Raw genomic sequence first — 21,402 nt, 5'->3', positions numbered from 1 at the left:
GTTTGTTTGACTGACTGGCTGGCTGGCTGACGGACTGACTGACTGACTGATTTTTGAGACAGGGTTTCTTTGTGTAGTCTGACTGTCCAGGAACCGTTCTGGTCTTAAACCTACAGAGATCCACCTGCCTCTATTTCAAGAGATCTGAGATTAAAGACATGAGTCATCGCTTTCCGGTTTAAAGTGTTTCAGAAAAATGCAGCTCACAGGAGCGCCCGGCTAGCTCAGTCGGTAGAGCATGAGACTCTTAATCTCAGGGTCGTGGGTTCGAGCCCCACGTTGGGCGCATGCTTTTAATCCTGGAGAGATGGTTCTGTGACTAACACTGACCTCTGTCCCCAGCAACTGCAGGGTAGCTCACAAGCATCTGAGTTTAAGGCTAGCCTAGTCTACAAAGTGAATTCAGTCCCGGGCTGTACTCAGTCTCCAAATATATATATATAGTTCAGTAGCCCACTACAATTTATCTCAGTCTCAGTGATTCTGTGGAGCCCAATCTAGAAAGGATTTACTTAGATGCCAGTAACAGCATTTTTTTTTTAAACCTTTCTAATAGAGAGTGATCTTATGAAAGGAACCTATCGTTGTTTAAGATGTCATTACACAAGGGTAATGCCTTCTCTTCAGGATGTGCTTGAGGCTATGGAGACTGAAGGACAGCCATAATCCTTCAGATCTGAACCCACAAAGAATGTCTTTGTAGTTTGACTGAAGGAGATTCAAGAGGACCTGGTAAGAGCCTTTCCATCCGGGAAGGGGCTGATACAAGGGGGATCTTTCCTTACAGGTCTTTAATGACTAGTCTGCAGGCTGTACTTGTGGTTCATGTTTTATTACTAGGAGCTAGAAGGGCATCGTTATCATACATATTTTTAAATGTATCTTATGTATACGCATGCTTTACCTGCATGTGTGTCTGTGTACCACTTACATGTCTGGTGCTCAGAGAGGCAATACAGGGGACATCAGATCCACAGGGTCTTTACTTGAACCTGAGTCTTCTGAGTCTCTTCAGCTCCCTACCATATTTTAATGAATCTTTCTGTGCCTGTCCTAAGTTAATTTATTCACAGGCTACAGCCATCACCGCTGTCTACTTCAAGAGTGTGATCTATACAGGAGCCGTGCCACCCTAAGGCCCCCAGTCGTCTGTAATCTGCTTTCTGTGTGGATTTCCCTAACCTGTACGTTTCTTTTCAGTTATAAGTCTCGCCTTTACAGCTGAGCCTTCTCTCCAATCCCTTATTCTGTGCATTTCATATTAGTGAGATTGTACAACGCGCGATATTTCGTATAATGAGCTTCTTTCGTGCAGAATGATGTTACCCGGACTCCTAGGCAGAAGTGGCAGGGCAGGATGAGCCACTACCTCATTTTTAAAATATGAGTGAATAATGCTATAACTACACATGGCTACTTGTGCTATGTGTTTGGCTACTGTGACTGGTACTCTACATGTTTAGAGATCCAGCGTAAGCTCTCTTGGGCATGTATATGCTCAGGAGTGAATTACTGAGCTATACGCCAAATGTGGGGTCGAACTTTCTTGTGAACTGACTACAGCTGCAGTCGCACCACCCTGCACTGCCCACCAGTAATGCATTGGAATTCCTATCTCTATCTTGCTGCTGCTTCTTTTTCCTCCTCCTCCTCCTCTCTCCTTTTCTTCTTCTCCTTCTTTAAGGGATTCAGGAGCAGAGGACAACTTTTAATTTCTGATTTTCCCGCCTCCATCTCCCAAGGTTGGTGTCACAAGCACATAGCACCCCACAGCAGCTCTGTGGAAACGTGAAGCAGCATCCCCTACGTTCTCAGTAGGTAGCTCAGTAGGACCTCTACCACCTAAGCTACATTCTAACTCAGTTTCTGCTTGTTGGCATATACCTTGATTTTATAAACGATCAGTAATCCTATTAGCTATGAATGGTATCTTGCCGTTCATTTCCAGTGTCAAGTGACTAATGATACAGAGTGCCTTTGGAAACATGGACTCATTGACCAGTTGTCTACTTGCTTTATATCTGCAAAACATTTTTGTCTCTTTTGAATTGTCTTGCCTTTTAGTAGTTGAGCTGTGATCATTCTCTGAGATTTTAGGGATACAAGTTCTTCCCTAATACAAAAATTGCAACTATATTCTCTCCCTACTGAGGGATCTTTTTTCTTTCTTGAACACGTGTAAATGTTTTATCTGGAGAAACAGCAGGGAAGATATGTTGGTGATAGATAGGGTTTGAGTGTGTCAAAGCCGATGAGGTCAGGTTACTCCAGAGTTTCAGTGGGAAAGACACTAACAACATAATCGATCCAGATCTGCCTGAGACAGACCATCATGTGCAGAAGTCTATGGATCTACTGGTCTGTCTCAAGTAGATAAGCTTTGGAAAAAACAAACCCTGGGACTGAAGAGTTGGTGGAGAGGGCAAAGGCCCTTGCTGTTCTTCCAGAGGACTTGAGCTGTGCCCTGAGCACCCACACTGGGCGGCCCATAGCTCCCTCCCTGTTAATTATCAGCTCTGGGGATCTGATATCCTCTCCTGGGCTCCACAGACATCTGCATTCATATATACTTTCTATGATGGCTGCTCTTGGGTATCAACTTGACGACACCTGGAATTCTAACTAAAACCCAAGAACTAGGCACACCTGTGAGGGATTTTTTTTTTCTTAGTAAATCATTTGAAGTGGGAAGATCCACTTCTAATCTGGAATTTGAGATGGGAAGATAAACCTTTAATCCAGATTGGGAAGATCCACCTTTAATCTGGACTACATACACCTCTGTTGGCAACCTATATAAAGGACATGATTTCTCTCTGATCTCTCTCTCTCTCTCTCTCTCTCTCTCTCTCTCTCTCTCTCTCTGCCTGTTTTCCCTCTACCTCCCTTTCAAGTCCATTTCTTAACTGGCATTAGAGCCTAGTTCTTTGGGATTCTGAGGTGCACACTGAAAACCAGCTGAGACATCTAGCCTTGTGGGACTGAGCAACTAGTGGATTCTTAGACCTTCCATTCATAGGTAGCCATTGGTGGATTAGCTAGGCCACAGCCTGTAAGCCATCTAATAAATCCCATTACATATTCAAACCAACCTGTGTCAGAACATGCTCCATGAATGAAGCTGTTTGAGAAGAATTCTGAGAGTTTGTGAGACAAGGCCAAGAAGATGTAGGACCCTCTCTCGGGAGACCCCACTCTAGTCGCGGGATTGTACTCTCCCAAGAAACTCAAGAGACCGGCTCTTGATGTAAAGCACACGAGGCAGTTTATTATCAGAGCTCTGGGACGGCTTGTATCTCACACAGGAGACAGAGGAGTCGACCCCCAGGCTCGAAATTTAAGGATTTTTATAGGGGAAGGCAAGGGGATTTGGCGTGGTTATACTTGATTGGTTAATTCATACATCAGCAAGGGAAATGGGTACAAGGTCACATCAGCAAGCAGTTCATGCGGGCTGGAATGTTCACAATGTAGGAGAGCGTCTCATCTCTATTTGTAGAGCAGGGAGTTTGGTTATTTATTATCTGTAGCAGAAGGGAAACAGGGAGTTGCCTGTCCAGATGGCCCATGACCTTGTTTCAGGCTTGTGGCATATCTTAGACCCATTCTGTCTTGTCCCTTTGTCTGCTGCTCTCTATTAAGTTTTTATTTTAATTCCTTCAAAGACAGGACAACGGTCTTTTGATCTGTCCTCCAAAGCACAATATTGCTCTTGGAGTGTGCCTGGTGCCTCTCCCAGCTACAGTGGGTGGGAGTGGCTTGGCTTTAGATTATTCTGCCATCTGTTATCACTGCTCTGCCACCCGTGGCTTGGCCTTGTGATTGTAGACAGCCTGAACTCATGTGAAATTTGTTCATACGATCTTGCCTCACCCTCAGAATATAAATTGTCTGATTCTCTAAATAAAGTTGGTTGTTGCATGAGATTTTAGTCCTCCTCACTTTAAGGCTCCATTCTCCCAGGTTCCTTGGGGCTCTAGAGAGGTAACTGTGGCACCAATGAGCCACATTGTTCCACATTGTTACTAAGTCTCCAGACCTTACACGAGTAAGTTCTGTTTCCTAAGCCAAATGTACCTCAAACCATCTTTTTCAACCTACCCTGACTTGTAAATCCATGACATTTGCCCATTCCTTTGTCTTGCTAAACTCTTGAGTCTGGGATGTATGGTTTCCCTTTTGCCTTATGAAATTGTGTCTTCCCAGATACCTTGATAGCTTCCCTTCCACATGAGTATTCTTACAATATCTACCCCATAAGAAGCCTTGAGCCGGGGTTGGGGATTTAGCTCAGTGGTAGAGCACTTGCCTAGCAAGCGCAGGGCCCTGGGTTCTCGGTTCCCAGTTCCGAAAAAAAAAGAACCAAAAAAAAAAGACACACTTAAATTGCCTAACACGTGACAACTGGGCTTCGTGAAAACTGTGGGTGGAGAAGGAAGTGTTTGCAGAAACAATAGCTGAAATTTCCCCACCCATAACAAAGATTATCGTGTTGTTGGGTATCCACCAGAGAAGAACACTCACGTTTATGCCAATAGAAGAAAGTCAGTTCTAGGCATGGTGACCACACATTTAGCCCCAGCACTCAGAGACAGGTGGACCAGGCTAGCTTGGTCTACAGAGTGAGTTCTAAAACAGCTGTTATACAGAAAAACCTGTTTCACAAAACAGAAAAAAAAAACAAAAAAGAAAGTCATTATTAGTCTGAAAGATAAAAGTTTTAAAGTTGCCCCCCTAGACGCAAAGTTTAGAGCAGAAAAAAAAAGAAAACAGGCCCCAGAATTGTATGTTCCAAGAAGCCTCTCCTAGGGCTATAGAATGGATAATTACATTGGCCAGCTCAACAGCTTTCTCCCAGAAACTAGCTGACCATAAATCTTAGAGAACAATTTTGAGAAGCAGGAAACAACGTCTCCTAAGAACTAGCAGACCATGAAGTTAAACAATCTGAGAAGTAAGAGACAGCTTCTCCTAGGAAACAATCTTGAGAGACAGAGAGACCTTCCTTTTTAGTTTGTACTGTTATTCTATGACGCCATCCAACCCCCCTCGGGTTGTGGTGTCTCCCTTTAAATACCTCTTCTCCCAGCCTCTCGGGTCGAACTCCACTGCCCCTGCGTGGATATGAGTCTCGACCCCAGTGCACTGGTTGCTATCGATAAACCTCATGTAATTACAACAAGGACGGTCTTGTGAGTTCTTGGGGGGTTGCGCTATCCCGAGACTTGAGTGAGGGTCTCCCCACTCTGGGGGTCTTTCATTTGGGGGCTCGTCCGGGATGGGTGACCACCCTCGTCTCCAAAGACCCACTTGGAGGTGAGATAGCATCTGTGTCTTTGTCTGTGTCAGTGTTTTGTGCCGGCTAAACTCTGAGTCTGTATTTGCTACTCTGGGTCTGTATTTGCTCGCGAGTTCTGGAGTTCTGGTTTCGCAGTCACTCCCATCTCGGGCTGAGAGGGAGGCTCATTTCTCAGGAGAGAAGCGAGTGTGAGCGGTAGACGTGCCTGGGGCTCACTGATTGCTCTGCCCTGGGAGACGTCCCAGGAGGTGAGGAGGGACCCCAGGGACGCCTGGGAGATTCCCATCTGGGTGCTTGTGAGGATTCAGCGATTCTCCTGGATTGGAGAAAAGACCTGTCCTCCTGGCCATCTGTATTTCCAGAGTGGTTTTTGTCTGTGTGTCTTAGGTCTTTGTTTTGTGTTCTGGTTGGGAAAGAGGAGTGATGTGGAATCCGCTCCCCTTCATCTGTTTTTGGTGAGCTCACGGAAGCTCCCATCTGAATCAGTTTGGTTTTGTGGTGATCTTGCAGTGGCCACTTGTCTTTTTGTTTTGTGCGCACTTCTGTCTTTTTTTGTCTGTTAATCTTTTGATTGTCTTTCTGTGTGACTAAATGTTTTTGTCCTTTTCCGCGGATCTCTATCTTCTGGACTCTCTTCTTGTTTTCTCACCATCCCACTTGAGATGCTTGTTAATAGCTGTTACAGGAAATACAGAATCCTACTAGAGGACAGAAAAAAAAAAAATGTTCCAGACATGGATGGAAGGCCCTCACTTCTGCCTGTTGGATTCAATACGCCTGAAGGTAGGGAGTGCTCCAGGTCTGCCCCCAGGCTCCAAGGGTGGGTCTCCGAGGGGCTGGAAAATGCCCCACCAATCTGGCTAAGATAAGGGAAAGATATAAAGAGAAAGTTACAGAAATTTAAAGGATTAAAAAGTTAGAGAGCTGAAGAGAGATAAAAGACAAGAGAGGAACATATACTGGCCACAGTAGTTAGGGAACCTAAGAAGACAGTACCTGACAACAGAAGAAAATTCCTGGCTAAAGATTAGTGTGCCTAATACAAAGAAAAAGGACACTGGGTCAGGGACTGCCCCAGAAAGAACAAGAGGGGCCACTGGAGAGCCTCTTGGTCCTAGAGTGCTGGCTATGCGCAGAGATAGAAGAGAAGCCCGCCCAGTTGTTTTATGGATATAGAGACCCAACTCTCTGTGCTCCTACGACCCAATAGGCCAGTGTCCATCAAAAGACCTTGAGTACAGGGGGCTACTGGCAACAAACAATACTTATGGACTACCCGAAGAACAGTGGACCTTGGCGTGGGCCGGGTAACCCACTAGCTCATGGTCATCCCTGACTGCCCCTATCCCTTGCTCATGAGAAATTTGCTCTCCAAAATGGCTTGTGTGGGCTGAGATGGCTGGGTGAGGCCATGTATGTGCATATCTGCAGACTGTGTATGTGGAGCTTAAGACCTGTCTCAGTGCACCAGTACCTGATGCTGGGAGATGTATGGCTTAGTGCCATTCTGCCTGGAATACACTGTTCCTGCCAGCCGGACACTAACAATTATTACTCAATCCAGGACTTAAACTGTGGTAGAGTGGCTGATGTTTTGCCTTTGAATAAAACATCCCAAAGGATGGGACCACTGGTCAGCTGCCATGGATTAGATTCTCCACCTGTTGGGTGCAATCTGGTCACCTTGCTGCCCAATCCTGACCTGGAGCCACTACAACATGAGTGTCAAGCACTGGCAGAAGCCCATGGGTGGAGGGAAGACCTCTGCGACTGGCTGATTGACCCCTGCTGAAAGCCGAGGACCTTGTCCACAAACGGGAACAGTTCTCTTCATAAAGGTCAGAGATAAGTGGGTGCTGCCGTGGTAGACAACACAATGTCATCTGGGATGGCTGAACCCCAACCCCCCAGTACATCAGTGCCGCAGATGCCTTTGCCATCTCTTGGATGCCCTGGTGAAGCCAACAACTGTGAGTACTATTCATTGCTCAGGATATCAGGAGGGAAGAGATTCAGTGACACGGGGCAATAACAAAACAGATAAAGTGGCTCGGGAAATGGCTATGCAGGAGCCTATCCTTGTTACAGGCCTGCAAGAGACAGCCACTGAGAACTGGGATTGGACTAAGGGATGGCCTCATTTAGAATGTACAACAAAAGAAAAGGCCCAAATTGCTTAAACGAAAAATAGACGATGGCACACTTGAGGGAAAACTATATTCCTCAGAGAACAAACAAAAGACTCACTTTGCCAAATAACATATGTCAATAAGTGAATGCTTAACAAACAAACAGGACAAAGAGACCTAGAGAGTTTAATAAAAAGTCAAAGTGAACTTCACTGAGATAAAACCAAGAAAATATGATCACAAATATCTCCTAGTGCTTGTAGATACCTTTCCAGGGATAAAAGCTTTCCCCACCAAGCAAGAGATGGCCTCGGTAGTCATCAAGAAGATACTGGAAGAAATCTTCCCCAGGTCTGGAGTGCCCAAGGTAATCGAGGTCAGACAACGGCCCTACTTTACAATTGCCAAGGTAAGCCAGGGTGTGGCCAAGTATTTAGAGGTCGATTAAAAATTACATTATATCTACAGACCTCAAAGTTCAAGACAGATAAAATAAATAGATAAAGCTCTAAAAGAGACCCTGACCAAATTAACCATGGAGACTGGTGCAGACTGGGTGATACTCCTTCCCTCTTGCTCTCTTCAGAGCAAGAAATCTCCCTTCTAGATTCAGCCTAACCTCCTTTGAGATCTTATATGGGGCCTCAGCTCCTCTGACTATATTAGATGATGTTACTGAACCAATATGTCATAGTAATAATGATTTGTATGCCAGGCTAAAAGACCTACAGGTGATACAGAAAAGAATCTGGTCACAGCTGACAACAGCCTATGGCCCGGGGACTCCTGAGACATCTCACCAGTTCCAGGTTGGAGACTTGGCTGCATACAACGACACTGAGCCCAGACACTTGAGCCTCACTAGAAAGGACCGTACCTGGTGCTGCTGACCACCCTGACAGCTGTGAAGTCTCAGCCTTCACCAGCCACATACTAGCTGTTGGGGCTAAGAGCTGGGACCTAGAGAGACACTCAGATCTTCAAAAAGTTCCTAGACTTACATCAGAGATGGTTTGAGAGCTGGTTTAATAGATCTCCTTGGATGACTACTCTGATATCTTCCCTTATGGGACCCTTCTTAATTTTGCTTCTGTTTCTGATTATAGGTCCCTGTGTGTTAAATAAGCTAGTTACCTTCATTAGAAAAAGATGAGTACTGTTCAGATTTTGATGTTACGTCAACAATATCATGTTTTACAAGGTTAAAAAACAAATATTATAAAGATACAAAACAATAGTTCTAAGATTAGAACTAGCCATGAGAAGAAGTGGGAAATGAAAGATAAAAGTTTTAAAGTTGCTCCCCTAGACACAAAGTTTAGAGCAGAAAAAAAAAAGAAAACAGGCCCCAGAATTGTATGTTCCAAGAAGCCTCTCCTAGGGCTATAGAATGGATAATTACATTGGCCAGCTCAACAGCTTTCTCCCAGAAACTAGCTGACCATAAATCTTAGAGAACAATTTTGAGAAGCAGGAAACAACGTCTCCTAAGAACTAGCAGACCATGAAGTTAAACAATCTGAGAAGTAAGAGACAGCTTCTCCTAGGAAACAATCTTGGGAGACAGAGAGTTCTTCCTTGTGATTTTTTACTGTTATTCTATGACGCCATCCCTGCCCCCTCGGGTTGTGGTTTCTCCCTTTAAATACCTCTTCTCCCAGCCTCTCGGGGTCGAACTCCACTGCCCCTGCGTGGGATATGAGTCTCGACCCCAGTGCACTGGTTGCTATCGATAAACCTCATGTAATTACAACAAGGACGGTCTTGTGTGAGTTCTTGGGGGGTTGCGTCATCCCGAGACTTGAGTGAGGGTCTCCCCACTCTGGGGGTCTTTCAAGTCAACTGGCAGAGAGTACACTGGGGGTCCCGAGGAGGCCCTGAACCTTTCTCAAGGTGAGCTCTTAGGCCCAAAAAACATACGGAGGGTTACATAGGTCAGGTAGCAAGAACAGTTAGCCAGAAGCAGAACTACAGAAGCCAAAAAGCGAAGTTAGTGTATTCAGAGACTTTCCCAGAACTATTGATTCCGGTGGGTTAGGTCTTCCTTTCCATATTGGCAGATGGTGCTGTCTACCTGTCTATATGCTGAGTTGTGTGGACTGAATGGTGGCAGTGGTGTTAAGGTCTGAGAGCCTGCTGTGGTCTGGGGACCTGTTTCAATTAAAGGAAGAGATTCAAAGAGTCGAGGAACCCAATCCAAGAGTCATGATGCAAAATAAGCCCCAGAGAGGTTGTAGTCAACTTCAGTGAGGGTGATGTTGCACGAAGACAGAGCTCATGTCAAATTTCTTTCTGCAATTTCCAAGACTATCCGAAGCCACGTGACAACACAGCTAAGGTAATTTTTAAAAACACTGGTGGCAAGAAAAGCCCATGCCATGATATTTATCCTCTAAAAATGGAGCCAGCCTTGATGGCAGAGACTTGAAATGCAGTACTGGAAAAGCTGAGGCAGGAGGATGGGGAGTTCAAGGTCTGCCATGTTGTACCACTTAGGAAACTGGAGGCTAGCCTGGGCTACATAGGATTCTAGTTTAAATTAAAAAGTCATCTAAGGGGTTGGGGATTTAGCTCAGTGGTAGAGTGCTTGCCTAGCAAGCGCAAGGCCCTGAGTTCCGTCCCCAGCTCCGAAAAAAAGAAAAAAAAAGTCATTTAAAATGTGGGAATAATTCACTGATAATAATAATAATAATAATAATAATAATAATAATAATAATAATAATTCACACACCACACAGGAGTCCTCCAGGTAGAGGACAAACACGACAGACAAACCTCACAGATGGGTGTAAATGTCACTTATTTTCTTAGTAATAACTGACAAAAACTTTTAATAAATGGAATTTTTAAACACTCAAATAAATGCAATAACCTAGATTATGAGTCCATAACACAAGAAGGAAACATATCAAGAATAGCATCAAGAAGGAAAGAAAGTCTTTTAAACATGGGTCTTTGTCTTACTCAGGGTTTCTGTTCCTGCACAAGCATCATGACCAAGAAGTAAGTTGGGGAGGAAAGGATTTATTCATCACCAAAGGAAGTCAGGACTAGAACTCAAGCAGGGCAGGAAGCAGGAGCTGATGCAGAGGCCATGGAGGGATGTTACTTACTGGCTTGCTTCCCCTGGCTTGCTCACCTTGCTCTCTTATAGAGCCCAAGACCACCAGTCCAGGGACAGGACCACCCACAATGGCCTGGGCCTCCCCCCTTGATCACTAATTGAGAAAATGCCTTACAGCTGGGTCTAATGGAGGCATTTCCTCAACTGGGGCTCCTTTTTGTCTGATGATTCCAGCTTGTGTCAACTTGACATAGAAAACCAGCCAGTACAGTCTTGGAAAGCACAAGGCAAAGGGTAGGAACCCTAAAGCAAGCACTACAGAGTTTTAGAAAATAAGCCACCAAAGGAGAGGGGAAATATTGGAAAATGTGTAAAAAATGAAATACACAAATAACAGGGCAATTAGACTCCCCTGTTGTTGTAAAAATATAAAAAATAAAAAAAGTATGGTTGTCTTTTATCCCCAGTAGATCAGGCACTGCTGGATATCCTGTCAGAAGCACACATTCCAATTCCATGGCGACCCAGACCAGCCACCCCACACTCCATTATACTTAAATCTACACGTGAAAGAACACACAATAACCTTAGATTCAATTGATAAGATATAATTGCCCACCTAAACATACAAAGCCCAGTACCATCCATCCCTTAAGAACATTAATAACAACCTGTAAATGCACAGAGCAGAATCTTAACATCACCTGCCCTGGCTTATCGCCCTCTCCCTCCTGTCTCTTCCTCCTTCTTTCCATTCCAGTCTCCTCCTCCTCCTTCAAACTTGTCTCCCGCCCATCCTTGCCTCCTTCTATCCTGTATCTGCCCCTCACCAGTATTTTACAAATATGGGGAGAAGGTTCTGGTGAAGTCACCTGAGTCCTGAGTAGTGACTAGGCAGCTGTCCTTGGGGCAGTGGAATTAGCATCAAAATACAGATAACTCCAGGGCAAACCACAACACTCCCCGAAGGAAAACATAGATCATTTTCAAAGATACAGGGACAAGGAGGGGGACCGAAGCTCATATCAGATTTCATGTATAGTATGTAATCAGAAAATTCTAGAACCAATTTAATTCAAGATGTTAATACCAACATAAATCACTGATGCAGGAAAATGGCAAAACTACCTGTATGGTGAGAATCCAGAGACTGATGGTGACCGTTTTGTTATTTGAAAGCCTCTGCTTCTTCCCTAACTCTTTGATAGGATCCCAGGGAACGACTTTTACATTTATTTTCTTTTTTTATTTTATTATTATTGCTGTTTTGAGTAGGGTCTCACTGCATAGCTCTGGCTGAACTCACTGTGTAGAACAGGCTGGCGGGAACCACCATTCACAGCCTCTCGAAGGACACCAGCCATAGCCAAGACTTGGACGGCAATCAAAGGGTCACGCTGTCTAGCAAAAGTGAGAAAAGGATGGTGGCAGGGAAACAAACAAACAAAAGCAAGACACACATGTGCAAAGAACTGGAATGTAAAGCAGGGAATCGAACCTTGAACCTCCCCATTAGAAAATAACCTCACTATCCAGGTGAACCATAGAAGAAAGCACAAGTCACTTGTCAAATCACAGCAGGAACAAGTCCCTACCTCAGCGCCAACTGCAGCCACAGCCTACTGAGTCACAGTCCTCTCAGAAACCTCGGAAATTAACGTCAGATTGCTCCGCGTCATGCTCACTTTCATTCCCGAGCGGTCCGCGGCCGAGTTAACTGCACAGGCTGCTTGCAGAAAGCAGACACGGATTATCAGGGCCAGGCGGAAGGGGATTGAGGCTCAGCTAACAGCGGGAGAGAGAGTGCTTTTCCCGTGCTATGTGGTTCGCCGTGATCGTATAGTGGTTAGTACTCTGCGTTGTGGCCGCAGCAACCTCGGTTCGAATCCGAGTCACGGCATGTCCGGTAATTTTTTTTTTTTTTGCTCTCTCTCTCTCTCTCTCTCTCTCTCAACTCTCTAGCCACAGATCTACCTGCTTCCGCTCATCAGCCCCCAGGGAGCGTGGGGAGTGCAAACACTGGCTCTCTCCCAAACTCTGTGATTGTATTTGTCACCTACTGGTTCCAAGCCACTGCCCTGCTCACAATAGCGGGGTTGTTTCCAGTATCAATGAGGTTATTTTGCAGGAAATGGGAATGAACCTTTAATGTCTTCGAACCCATCCTGCTGCAGCGGGCTGTCAACAGTCAGCATTCACCTTCTTCATATTTGTGTACATATAGCAATAAAATTACTGAAGCATCTTACAATAAAATGGTTTTGAAAAGTCAACATCTGGATGTGTAAATTTTCCACATCCCCTGGTGAGGGTAGAGGGTAGAGAGGGAGGAGGGACAGGGACCCAAGGCGCATCTAAAATGACTAAGATTCAGGCCATCTTTGGATCCATACAATCTAGATGTGTATCCTGCAGTTTCCTTTCTACCAGCGCTAACTCTTTGTCAGCTTCCGCTGATAATCTTCTTGGGCCATTTAAATCTTTATCACCTTGTAAGGTTTGAAATAAATTGCTTAGCTCTCGAGTGTCCAAGCCAATCGCAGGCCATAGCCAGTTAATATCTCCCAGTAGCTTCTGAGTCATTAAGAGTCCTTAATTGGCCTCCTCTGGTCTGCACCTTGTGCAGAGTTATTCTATGTCCTAGACAGTTAGTAGACAGTAGACAGTTAGTAGAGTCCCCTCTTTGTATTTTTTCAGGGGTGATTTGCAATCCTCAGCAAAGCACTTCTTTTTCTTTACTTCATCAAACATTCTTTCCAGGATATTTGTATCTGAATCAGCCAATAGGATATTATCCATTTAATTATAAATAATGAATTGGGGGAATTGTTTGTGAATCATCTCCAATGGCTGTTGTACAAAATATTGACACAAGGCGGGGCTATTTAACATTCCTTGTGGCAGGACTTTCCAATGATAGCTTTTTAGGGGGCGACTTCTATTGAAGGTAGGTACTGAGAAAGCAAACCTTCCCTTATCATGTTCATGTAGAGGAATTGTGAAAACCCCGTCTTTTAGATCAATCACTATGATAGACAACATAGGCAATGGGATTCCAGGTTGCAGGGAACGCATTGGCCGAATAATCATATTATTCGCTTTGAGATCTGTTAACACCCTCCATTTGCCAGAGCTTTTTAAAATGACAAATCCTGGAGAATTCCAAGGGCTGGTGGACTCCTCTATGCTGAGCCTCCAGCTGTCCTGGAATAGCTGTTCTCACGCCCCTAACTTTTCTTTTGTCATAGACCATTGATCAATCCAGATGGGTTGGTCAGTCACACACCTTAGTGGTGAGGCTGCTGCGTCTTGTCAGCAGTGGCTCCCTGACGTAACGCTGACTTGTCAGCCGCCACTGTGTCTTGTTTACGGACAACCTGGGCCGTCTGCGACTGCCTTTGATATCATTCCCTGAGTAAATTCTTTTATTAGGAGCCTGATCGGTTTCATGGCCAGCCTCTGAAACGGAAGTGTTTTCCACTGCTGTTACAGATCTCTTCCCCATAGTTTATGACTATATCAGACACTATGGCGTGACTCTCTTATCTGACCCTCAGGCCCTGTACATTTAAGTCATCTGGTTCTTTGCTTTATTTGGGATAAGTCCCAGCTCCTTCAAACTGGATGTCTACTTGCTGGGGTTTAAATCTCAGCCCACATCCAGACATAACACACCAAAGAACATGGTTCCACGCAGAGAGGTTTAATGAGAGAAGAGTAGAAGCGGGGAGAAGTAAAGAAGGCCAGCCATGGGCACGAGGAGGGAAGGGGGGGAGGGGAGAGAATGGACAGGGACAAAGAGGGCACAGGAAGAGGAAGAGCCTGAGAGAGTAAGAAGGAGAGGAGGGGGCAAGCAGCCCCCTTTATAGTTGGGCACAACTGACTGTTGCTAGGCAACTGTAGGGCGGAGCATACCTGGCTGTTGCCAGGTAGCTGTGGGGGTGGAGCTTAGACAGAATAACCAACACTGTTTCTTGAAGTGGCCAATCTACCGGCCAAGATTTTGGAGAGACAATGGTGGCGTCTGCTCCGGTGTTGACCATTCCTTCAATCTCAGTATTGTTTACTAGTATTCTGATTCTCTATAGAAGTTTGCTAAAATATTTGGTTTTAGCCCCTTTTTGGGTTTTTAAAATTGTTCATAGAACTTGCCTCAACCTTGTTATCTGGTTTCACAATATGTGTTTTCAGAGGAGTGGTGTTTAATTCCCTGAGGAAGAGTGTTCTCCCTGCCTGGCATTGGAGCCTGCAAGAGGGCCCACCCTTGGGAGTTTTTTGGGTAAAGTGTTGCCCCGTTTATCTGTAGTAACTGCTGCCCATCCAAATGTCAGCTTTTGCCACATTTTTTTTTTTTTTTTTTTTTTTTTTATATTACAGAGGGCATTGGCTCCCTTCTGGGATTAATTTGGTTTTCCCTGCTCGCCACAATGAAAACATGTGAAAGCTTGGGTTGCTCAAAGTCTCTAGTGGAGGCTTCTCCTATTAAGGTCATATCAGGCAAATGAGGTCTAATATTGGCTGTATCTCATCCACTCATCTCCTTACATCCAGCACTCAATTTTCAAAAGCCAAAGACCCGATCATTGCCTTTCTGGCTGCTGGATCTGATTCACTCCTTTCCCCAGCTGAGGTCACCCTTTGCAAAAAGTCAGGGAAGGTTTCCTTTGGACCTTGCACGACCTGAGAAAATGGTTCAAATATTTCCCTGTCTGTGACTTTGTCCCAGGCATTAAAGGCTGCCAAGCGACACAATGCCAGACTTTCCTCAGCATATACAGCTGCACCTCTACCTCAGCAAAGCGGCCTTCAGCAAGCAGCTGATCTGTGGAAATCTCTCTAATCCTAGCTCTCTTTTGTCGTGCTATCTCCTCCTCTCCTCTCCACCATGAGAAACATTGCAGATGTGACGCAGGTTCCAATCCTGCCTTTGCCATATCCTTCCAGTCTTGGGGAATTGTTTTATTTTGAATAGCCCAAGAGGTCAGGATTTGTTTTACAAATGGTGAGTATTCCAAAATTAGTGACATTTCCTCCGTTCTAACACATTCACGGGTTGCCATCCGAACCCCTGGTCACTCTGTGGATGATCATTGTCTGGAGGTCTGAGTTGTATGATAACCAGATACACTGAAGTTTGACTTCTAACAACCTGTGGTTTTCTCCAGTTTTATCTTCTGTCTCTACCTGAGTGTTCCCTAATTGATGTTTTGAGTTGCTCCCTAAGGTCTGTGTCCATGCTTCATCTCTCTCCTGCCGCCCCTCCTGTTCCCTGAGTTCCTGTATTCTCTGTCCCAGGTTCTGCCTCCACATTTTAAACTTTTCTTTATATTGTAACTCTGATATTCTGCTATTTATTTCATTTTGATTGATTGTTTTTAAAAGGTTATTTTCCAGGTCTTGCTTCCAATCCTCGTTATTTTCTCTCTGCCGCTGAGTCTGCTCTGTGAGGCGTTGCATCTTTTGTTCTAGCGTCTTTTCCAGCTTCAGTCTCCAGCCTTCATTTTCTTCTCTCCGTCACTTATCTTCACCTATAAATGCCTGTGACTTTAATCCTAGTGTTCCCTCTAGGCCATGTTCCATGCCTTACATTTCTCTCTCTGTTGTTCATGGTGCTCTGTGTATCCCTGTGTCTTCTGTTCTAGGCCCTGCTTCCGTGATTTTAGCTTTTCTTTTTGTTGGAATTCTGATATTGTAGCCTCTGCCTTATTTTGATTTGCTAGCTTTAGTAAATTATCCTCTAATTTTATCTCTATCTCCTTGTTGTTCAGTCTGATCTATGAATTTCTGCATCTTTTGTTATAGCGTCTCTTCCAGTTCCTGTCTGCAACCTTCATTTTCTTCTCTCTGTAGCCTATCTTGATCGATAAAATCCTGTACCTTCAGTTTCTCTAATCCCTTTCTCTAATCCCTTTCTTGGTAATTTTTTGTAATTTAGGGCCCTGTCTTTTGAGAAGACGCGATAAACCAAGATAGTAACTATTGTCATAATTATAATTGACAACGTGTGTCGAACCATTCAAAATAGCAATTATAATTCTTAGATCCTGATCCGGAGCTTCTTGTACCTCTGTCTCCCTCTGCTGTTCGACTCGGGGCACTGCTGTTCGCTTCTGTGTGGTCCTGCCGTCATCAATCTCTGGTAGAGCAGGTCCTGTCTCCTGTTTATACCTGGGGATACCGGGAAGCGAACGGGGAAGGCTGCTCGGGCTGAGATGCCCGCTGTGCCCTTGAGAAGGCTATTTCACAGGCAGTCGCGCCCCTGGGTCCTTGGTCCTTCTTTAAGCTCAGGGAACCCTAACCTGAATTTCTAGGCGCTGCCTAAATCCCAGCGCAGGCTGGGGCGCTGCCTCTGGTTGCTGCGATTTGGTTAGGGTTTGGGGAGGGAGCGTCTCAGTAGCTCTCTGTAAACTCCTCAGACCCACTTAGCGTTTGATTTACACAGTGCCGCAGCTTTAGATCGCAGCCCTAGCTGTTTATATATTGGGGGGGGGTGTCTTTTATTTCAAGCTCGTTAGGTTCTAAGCCCGACGTAGGGTGTGCCAAATGTTGCAGTAATTTCTTACCAATAAGCCCTATAAAAACACACAAAACCCAGTTATTATATTTATAAGCTATATGTCTAGATTGGGCAGATTTATCATTACACTAATTTATTCCCCAGCTATGAGACCCTGCACGGAGCCATATTGGATTTGGGCCTAGCCGCTTTTTGAACTGCTTGGCTCAAAGTGGCTAGGTAACTCTGGGCTGTTTGGCCACAGAGACTCACCCCTAAGATGACTGCCATAAGTCTTAAGATTGTTGGACAAAGCCTCTCCCATGAATTTACGGCACAGGAAGATAACATTCAAGGGATGCCTCAGCTCCCTTAGCAGATACCAGTTATCTCCTCAGTCAACACCCAGTGTCTCCACCACCTGACCTCATCGCCTGACTTCTTTGCCTCCAGCTATCACTGCCTATACCCTCATCTCCCCCTCCTTCATATTTCACAAAGGTCACTCCCCCTACCTGAAAGCCTTAAAAGCTGTAACGTTCATACCAATAAACGAGACCTTGACAACAAGGTCTCCTTCTTCTCTTCACCCCCATTTTGGCCCACAGGTAGAAAGCCTCTTCGGGACCCTGAATAACTGGGTCCCCGCTGGCGGGGACAAGACCCCTTGCTACTTGCAGCTCCATATTGGCTTCCACCTCCTCTTCCTCCGTCCTTTCTCCTTCCCTTCCCCTCTCTCTTCACCTACCCCCACTCTCCAAGACCTCCAGTCCCACCTTTCTTGTGGAGCTGTGTCCCTGCTGCTGGTATGGAAAGCATCTGACATCGGGGAGTCCATGGTCAGGAAGGCGACTTTTCCATGCAAGGCTCCCGCACTGAACTTGGTGTGTGCTGACCCCTGCGATTTCCCCAAACGTTCATATCTAAGGTTGTTCACAGACTTCAAAACCTGTATTTATTTTCCTCTGGAAATGTCAGGTTTTGTTCCCCATTGGTGTATGCGTTGTAGTTTAGTGGCTGTTTCTAACGGATATAATGCATGCATGTTTAGTTCAGTTTCCTATAGTTTTGTTTACTGGTTTATTTGCATAACTTAGGACACTGAAAAACTGTTAGTGGAATGTTCTCAAAGAAGTTCCTTTGCCACAATTAAGGATTGGATTCAGGAACATGCAGCGTTTGTTGTTTTTGCTTTTCCAATGCTAGGTACAGAACCCGTAAACCCATTGTCTCCCCTCTCTGTCATCTGACGAGTGGTCTATTTGTCAAGTCTTTAGTTCTTTGAAATGACAGCTTAATCAGTTGTAAATGAATGAGAAAACCCCTAAGATTTGAAGTCTGCAGTTTTTGTTTTTGGTGTTGTTTCTTAGGAGCATAGAGAACACTTATAGGTGAGTAACTAAAATTTTGATTTGAATTTCTTCTTTCCTTGGCCTCTGCTTTTTTAAGTCTTGCACCAAGCCTGGGTGTAGTTGCCAGCACAATGGTCCTCGGTGTTCTGAAACGAGCCATTGGCAATTGGAAGAGCAGGGAAAAAGAGTTGCTAGGAGACAATTCCTTTGTTTTCTCTACGGACAGACACTGTTAGCTTTTTGTTCTTAAAATTCAACCTTATAACCTTATTGTTTTTGTGAAAAAAAAAAAATCAACTTAGAACCGGTCACTTGGCCCTTTCTCTTCTTGTCATCTCCGAGTTCAAACTGTTTGTATCTCCTAACAGCCAGTGTTCAGAGCTCTCTTAGCTCTACAGTCAGGCTCTGAGCATGATCTTCTGAACATACGCTTTTATTTCCCTCTGGAAAATATGCTTAGCCAGTCGGTGTAGGTTCCCTGTCACAAGGACACTAGTCCTTACCCTTCCTGTGCTGTCACTTCGTGGAGCTGGTGCTTGCCCAGTTCTTTCAGAAAGTTCAGTGAGTTTTAGGAAAGTTCAGCATACTTGGTGCTGTGCTATCCAGTCAGAAAGCTGCGCGTTTCTGTAAAAGATACTTAGCATTAGTGTGGCCGTCATGAGCAGGATGCCCACCGTGGTCCTCGGCGTGTTCTTAGAAGCCAGGATGGCTAGCTTCGAGCTCCATCTTTCTTATCCACATTCATAGGCTGACCCCGAACCAAAGGTTGCCCTCACGTCTGTGTCTTCTTACCCACGTTTGCCACCCCAGGCACCCTGGGGTTTGCAAGGCCTGTGTTTATAAAGGGGTTGGGGACTTTGGTTGCTATGTTTGGCTTGTTTTGTTTGGGAGAGAAGTATGCTCTGTTACTCAGTACTAGGAATGGAACTGAGGGCTGTGTGCCCTCCACCACTGAGCTATCCTACCACATTTGTCACTTTTCACTTTACACATGGTGTTGCTAAGGGGCCGGGGTGGCCTAGAACTCACTGCGTTGCCCAGGTAGGCCTTGAACCACTTGCTGCGGCCTCCACAGCAGCTGGGATCATAGGCCTGAACAGTCAGGTGTCTCTGCATTTTGTTTTGTTTTGATAAATATAGATTCAATACAGAACAGAGTCCCTGTCCTCACCCCCCATGGCAACATCTGGTTTAACTGAAGCCCCACATCAAATCCAGGAAACCCCACAGGCCAGGCTACAGCTCTGAATCCTCATTTATTCCTTAATATCTGTCTCTGTCGGCGCCAGCACCGACCTGGTACCGAGAATCGGGTGAAAGCCTACGGGATGAAAGAAACACACACACACACAGGTTATCGTGTCAAGCCAGGAGAGGGAGAGAGAGAGAGAGAGAGAGAGAGAGAGAGAGAGTGAGTGTGAGTGAAGAGCGTGTGAGTGAGTCAGAGCGGAAGAGGCGGAAGAGAGGGGGAAGAGAGAGAGAGAGACTCCTGTAGCTTTATTCACCACTTATATACCGAAGTCTCGAGGTAGAAAATAACTGGGAAGCACAATGGGAAACCCTGGCTCGTGACTACCTGGCTCGTGGACTTGGTAACAAAAGACCAACTATGAGACCTGAATTAATTAGGGAGAAATCCCAGAAGACCAGCCTAAATCTCAGGATAAAGGCTGAGGAAGTAAAAGGCAGAAGTAAATTGACCACCACCCAGGTGTGGTCCAGGTGTGTCAGTTCCACATGCATCAGCCCGGGCTGTGCAGAGGTCATGCAGTGGAGACACCGGTGTTTACTACTTGGTCTTTTCTTCCTGTGCCGTAAATACACGGGAGAGGCCTCTGTCCAACAATCCCATGACTTTTACTGTGGCCATGCAGTTACAAAGTGGCCAGGCCCAAATCCAATATGGCACTACATGTCTCCAGGCATGCACAAATGCATGCGGGCTTCCCTGCTACTTTGCCCACAAAAAAAAAAGTCCCCAAATGGAGCTACCACCCCTCTTCGGCTCCCCAGTGCTATTATCTGAGTGAGACCAGAACATTCCTCCTCTAAGGAGTAGGTTTCTGTGTGTATCTCACACTCCAAGGCCTTCAGCTCACGCAGAAATGGGAAGCCTCCCCTTAGCAAAGATGTGCCCAGGGACAGGCAGGACACTCGTGCTATGCACTTGTCAGAGGCTCGCAGATCAGAAGGAAGCACCCACTCAGAAAAACTGATGTAGCAGAGATGGCCAGTGAGTGGGCAGGGGCCTTGGAAAATAGTGCTGGGTAGGCCGGGGAGACTACAGGCAGGTAGTCCTGAGAGTCCCCACCTCAAAATCCTCAGCTCCCTTTTGGTTCATCGTTCTCCCCTCTGGGTTTCCATTCCCACCCCAGGTCTCATTCACTTCTCCTTATGGCTCTCTCTCCCCCTCCGGTGTCCCGTCTCTTCCTCCTTCCTCTTAGGTCGTGTCGCCCCTTACCCCCATCCCCCAGCCACTCCTGGAGCCAGATACTGCCTCTCTATCTGACCCTTGCTCCCACCTGACCCTCTTCAGAGTCCAGGTCACCAATTGGACTCCCTAACATCCTCCTTCCAACTGGGGACCTGTTTCATGTACCACAATATCAAGAACAAAAGGGGAACAGAGTTGCCCTGCTCTATGCCTGAATCTCTCCCTGTCCTCTTCCCAACTCTTCTGCCTACACTCTCCCATAGGTGCCATGGCTCCCTTCACCAACATCTTCACCAACAGCTAGCTGCCTGTTCTGTCTGCCCCATCCTCCTGTTTCCATCCTGTTGCTGGTTCCAACACTGGCTCTGCTTCTTTCTCAACACCTTTTTTTTTTCTCTTTTCTTTTTTTCCGGAGCTGGGGACCGAACCCAGGGCCTTGCGCTTGCTAGGCAAGCGCTCTACCACTGAGCTAAATCCCCAACCCCCTTTCTCAACACCTTTGATGGCTACTGCCCCACTTACATTTCTTCTGTTGCTGTGATAAAAAAAACCATGTCCAAGAGCAAATTATGAAAGAAAGGATTACTCTGGCTAATGGTTCTAGAGTGAGAGTCCGCAACAGTGAGGC

The 21,402-nt window shown here is 45.6% G+C and overlaps 2 non-coding genes across 2 annotated transcripts; both read left to right on the top strand.

The window, feature by feature from the left end:
- Nucleotides 1-213: 213 nt before the first annotated feature.
- Trnak-cuu lies at nucleotides 214-286 on the top strand. Its single transcript has one exon. It is a non-coding gene; the product is annotated as a tRNA-Lys (tRNA).
- Nucleotides 287-12,320: 12,034 nt separating this feature from the next.
- Nucleotides 12,321-12,392, top strand: Trnah-gug. Its single transcript has one exon. It is a non-coding gene; the product is annotated as a tRNA-His (tRNA).
- The last annotated feature ends 9,010 nt before the right edge of the window (nucleotides 12,393-21,402 follow it).

Source organism: Rattus rattus, chromosome 3 (genome assembly GCF_011064425.1).
Source record: "Rattus rattus isolate New Zealand chromosome 3, Rrattus_CSIRO_v1, whole genome shotgun sequence".
Lineage (NCBI taxonomy): Eukaryota > Metazoa > Chordata > Mammalia > Rodentia > Muridae > Rattus > Rattus rattus.
The sequence above is the reverse complement of the archived record's forward strand: the minus strand, read 5'-3'. Positions and strand labels throughout refer to the sequence as shown.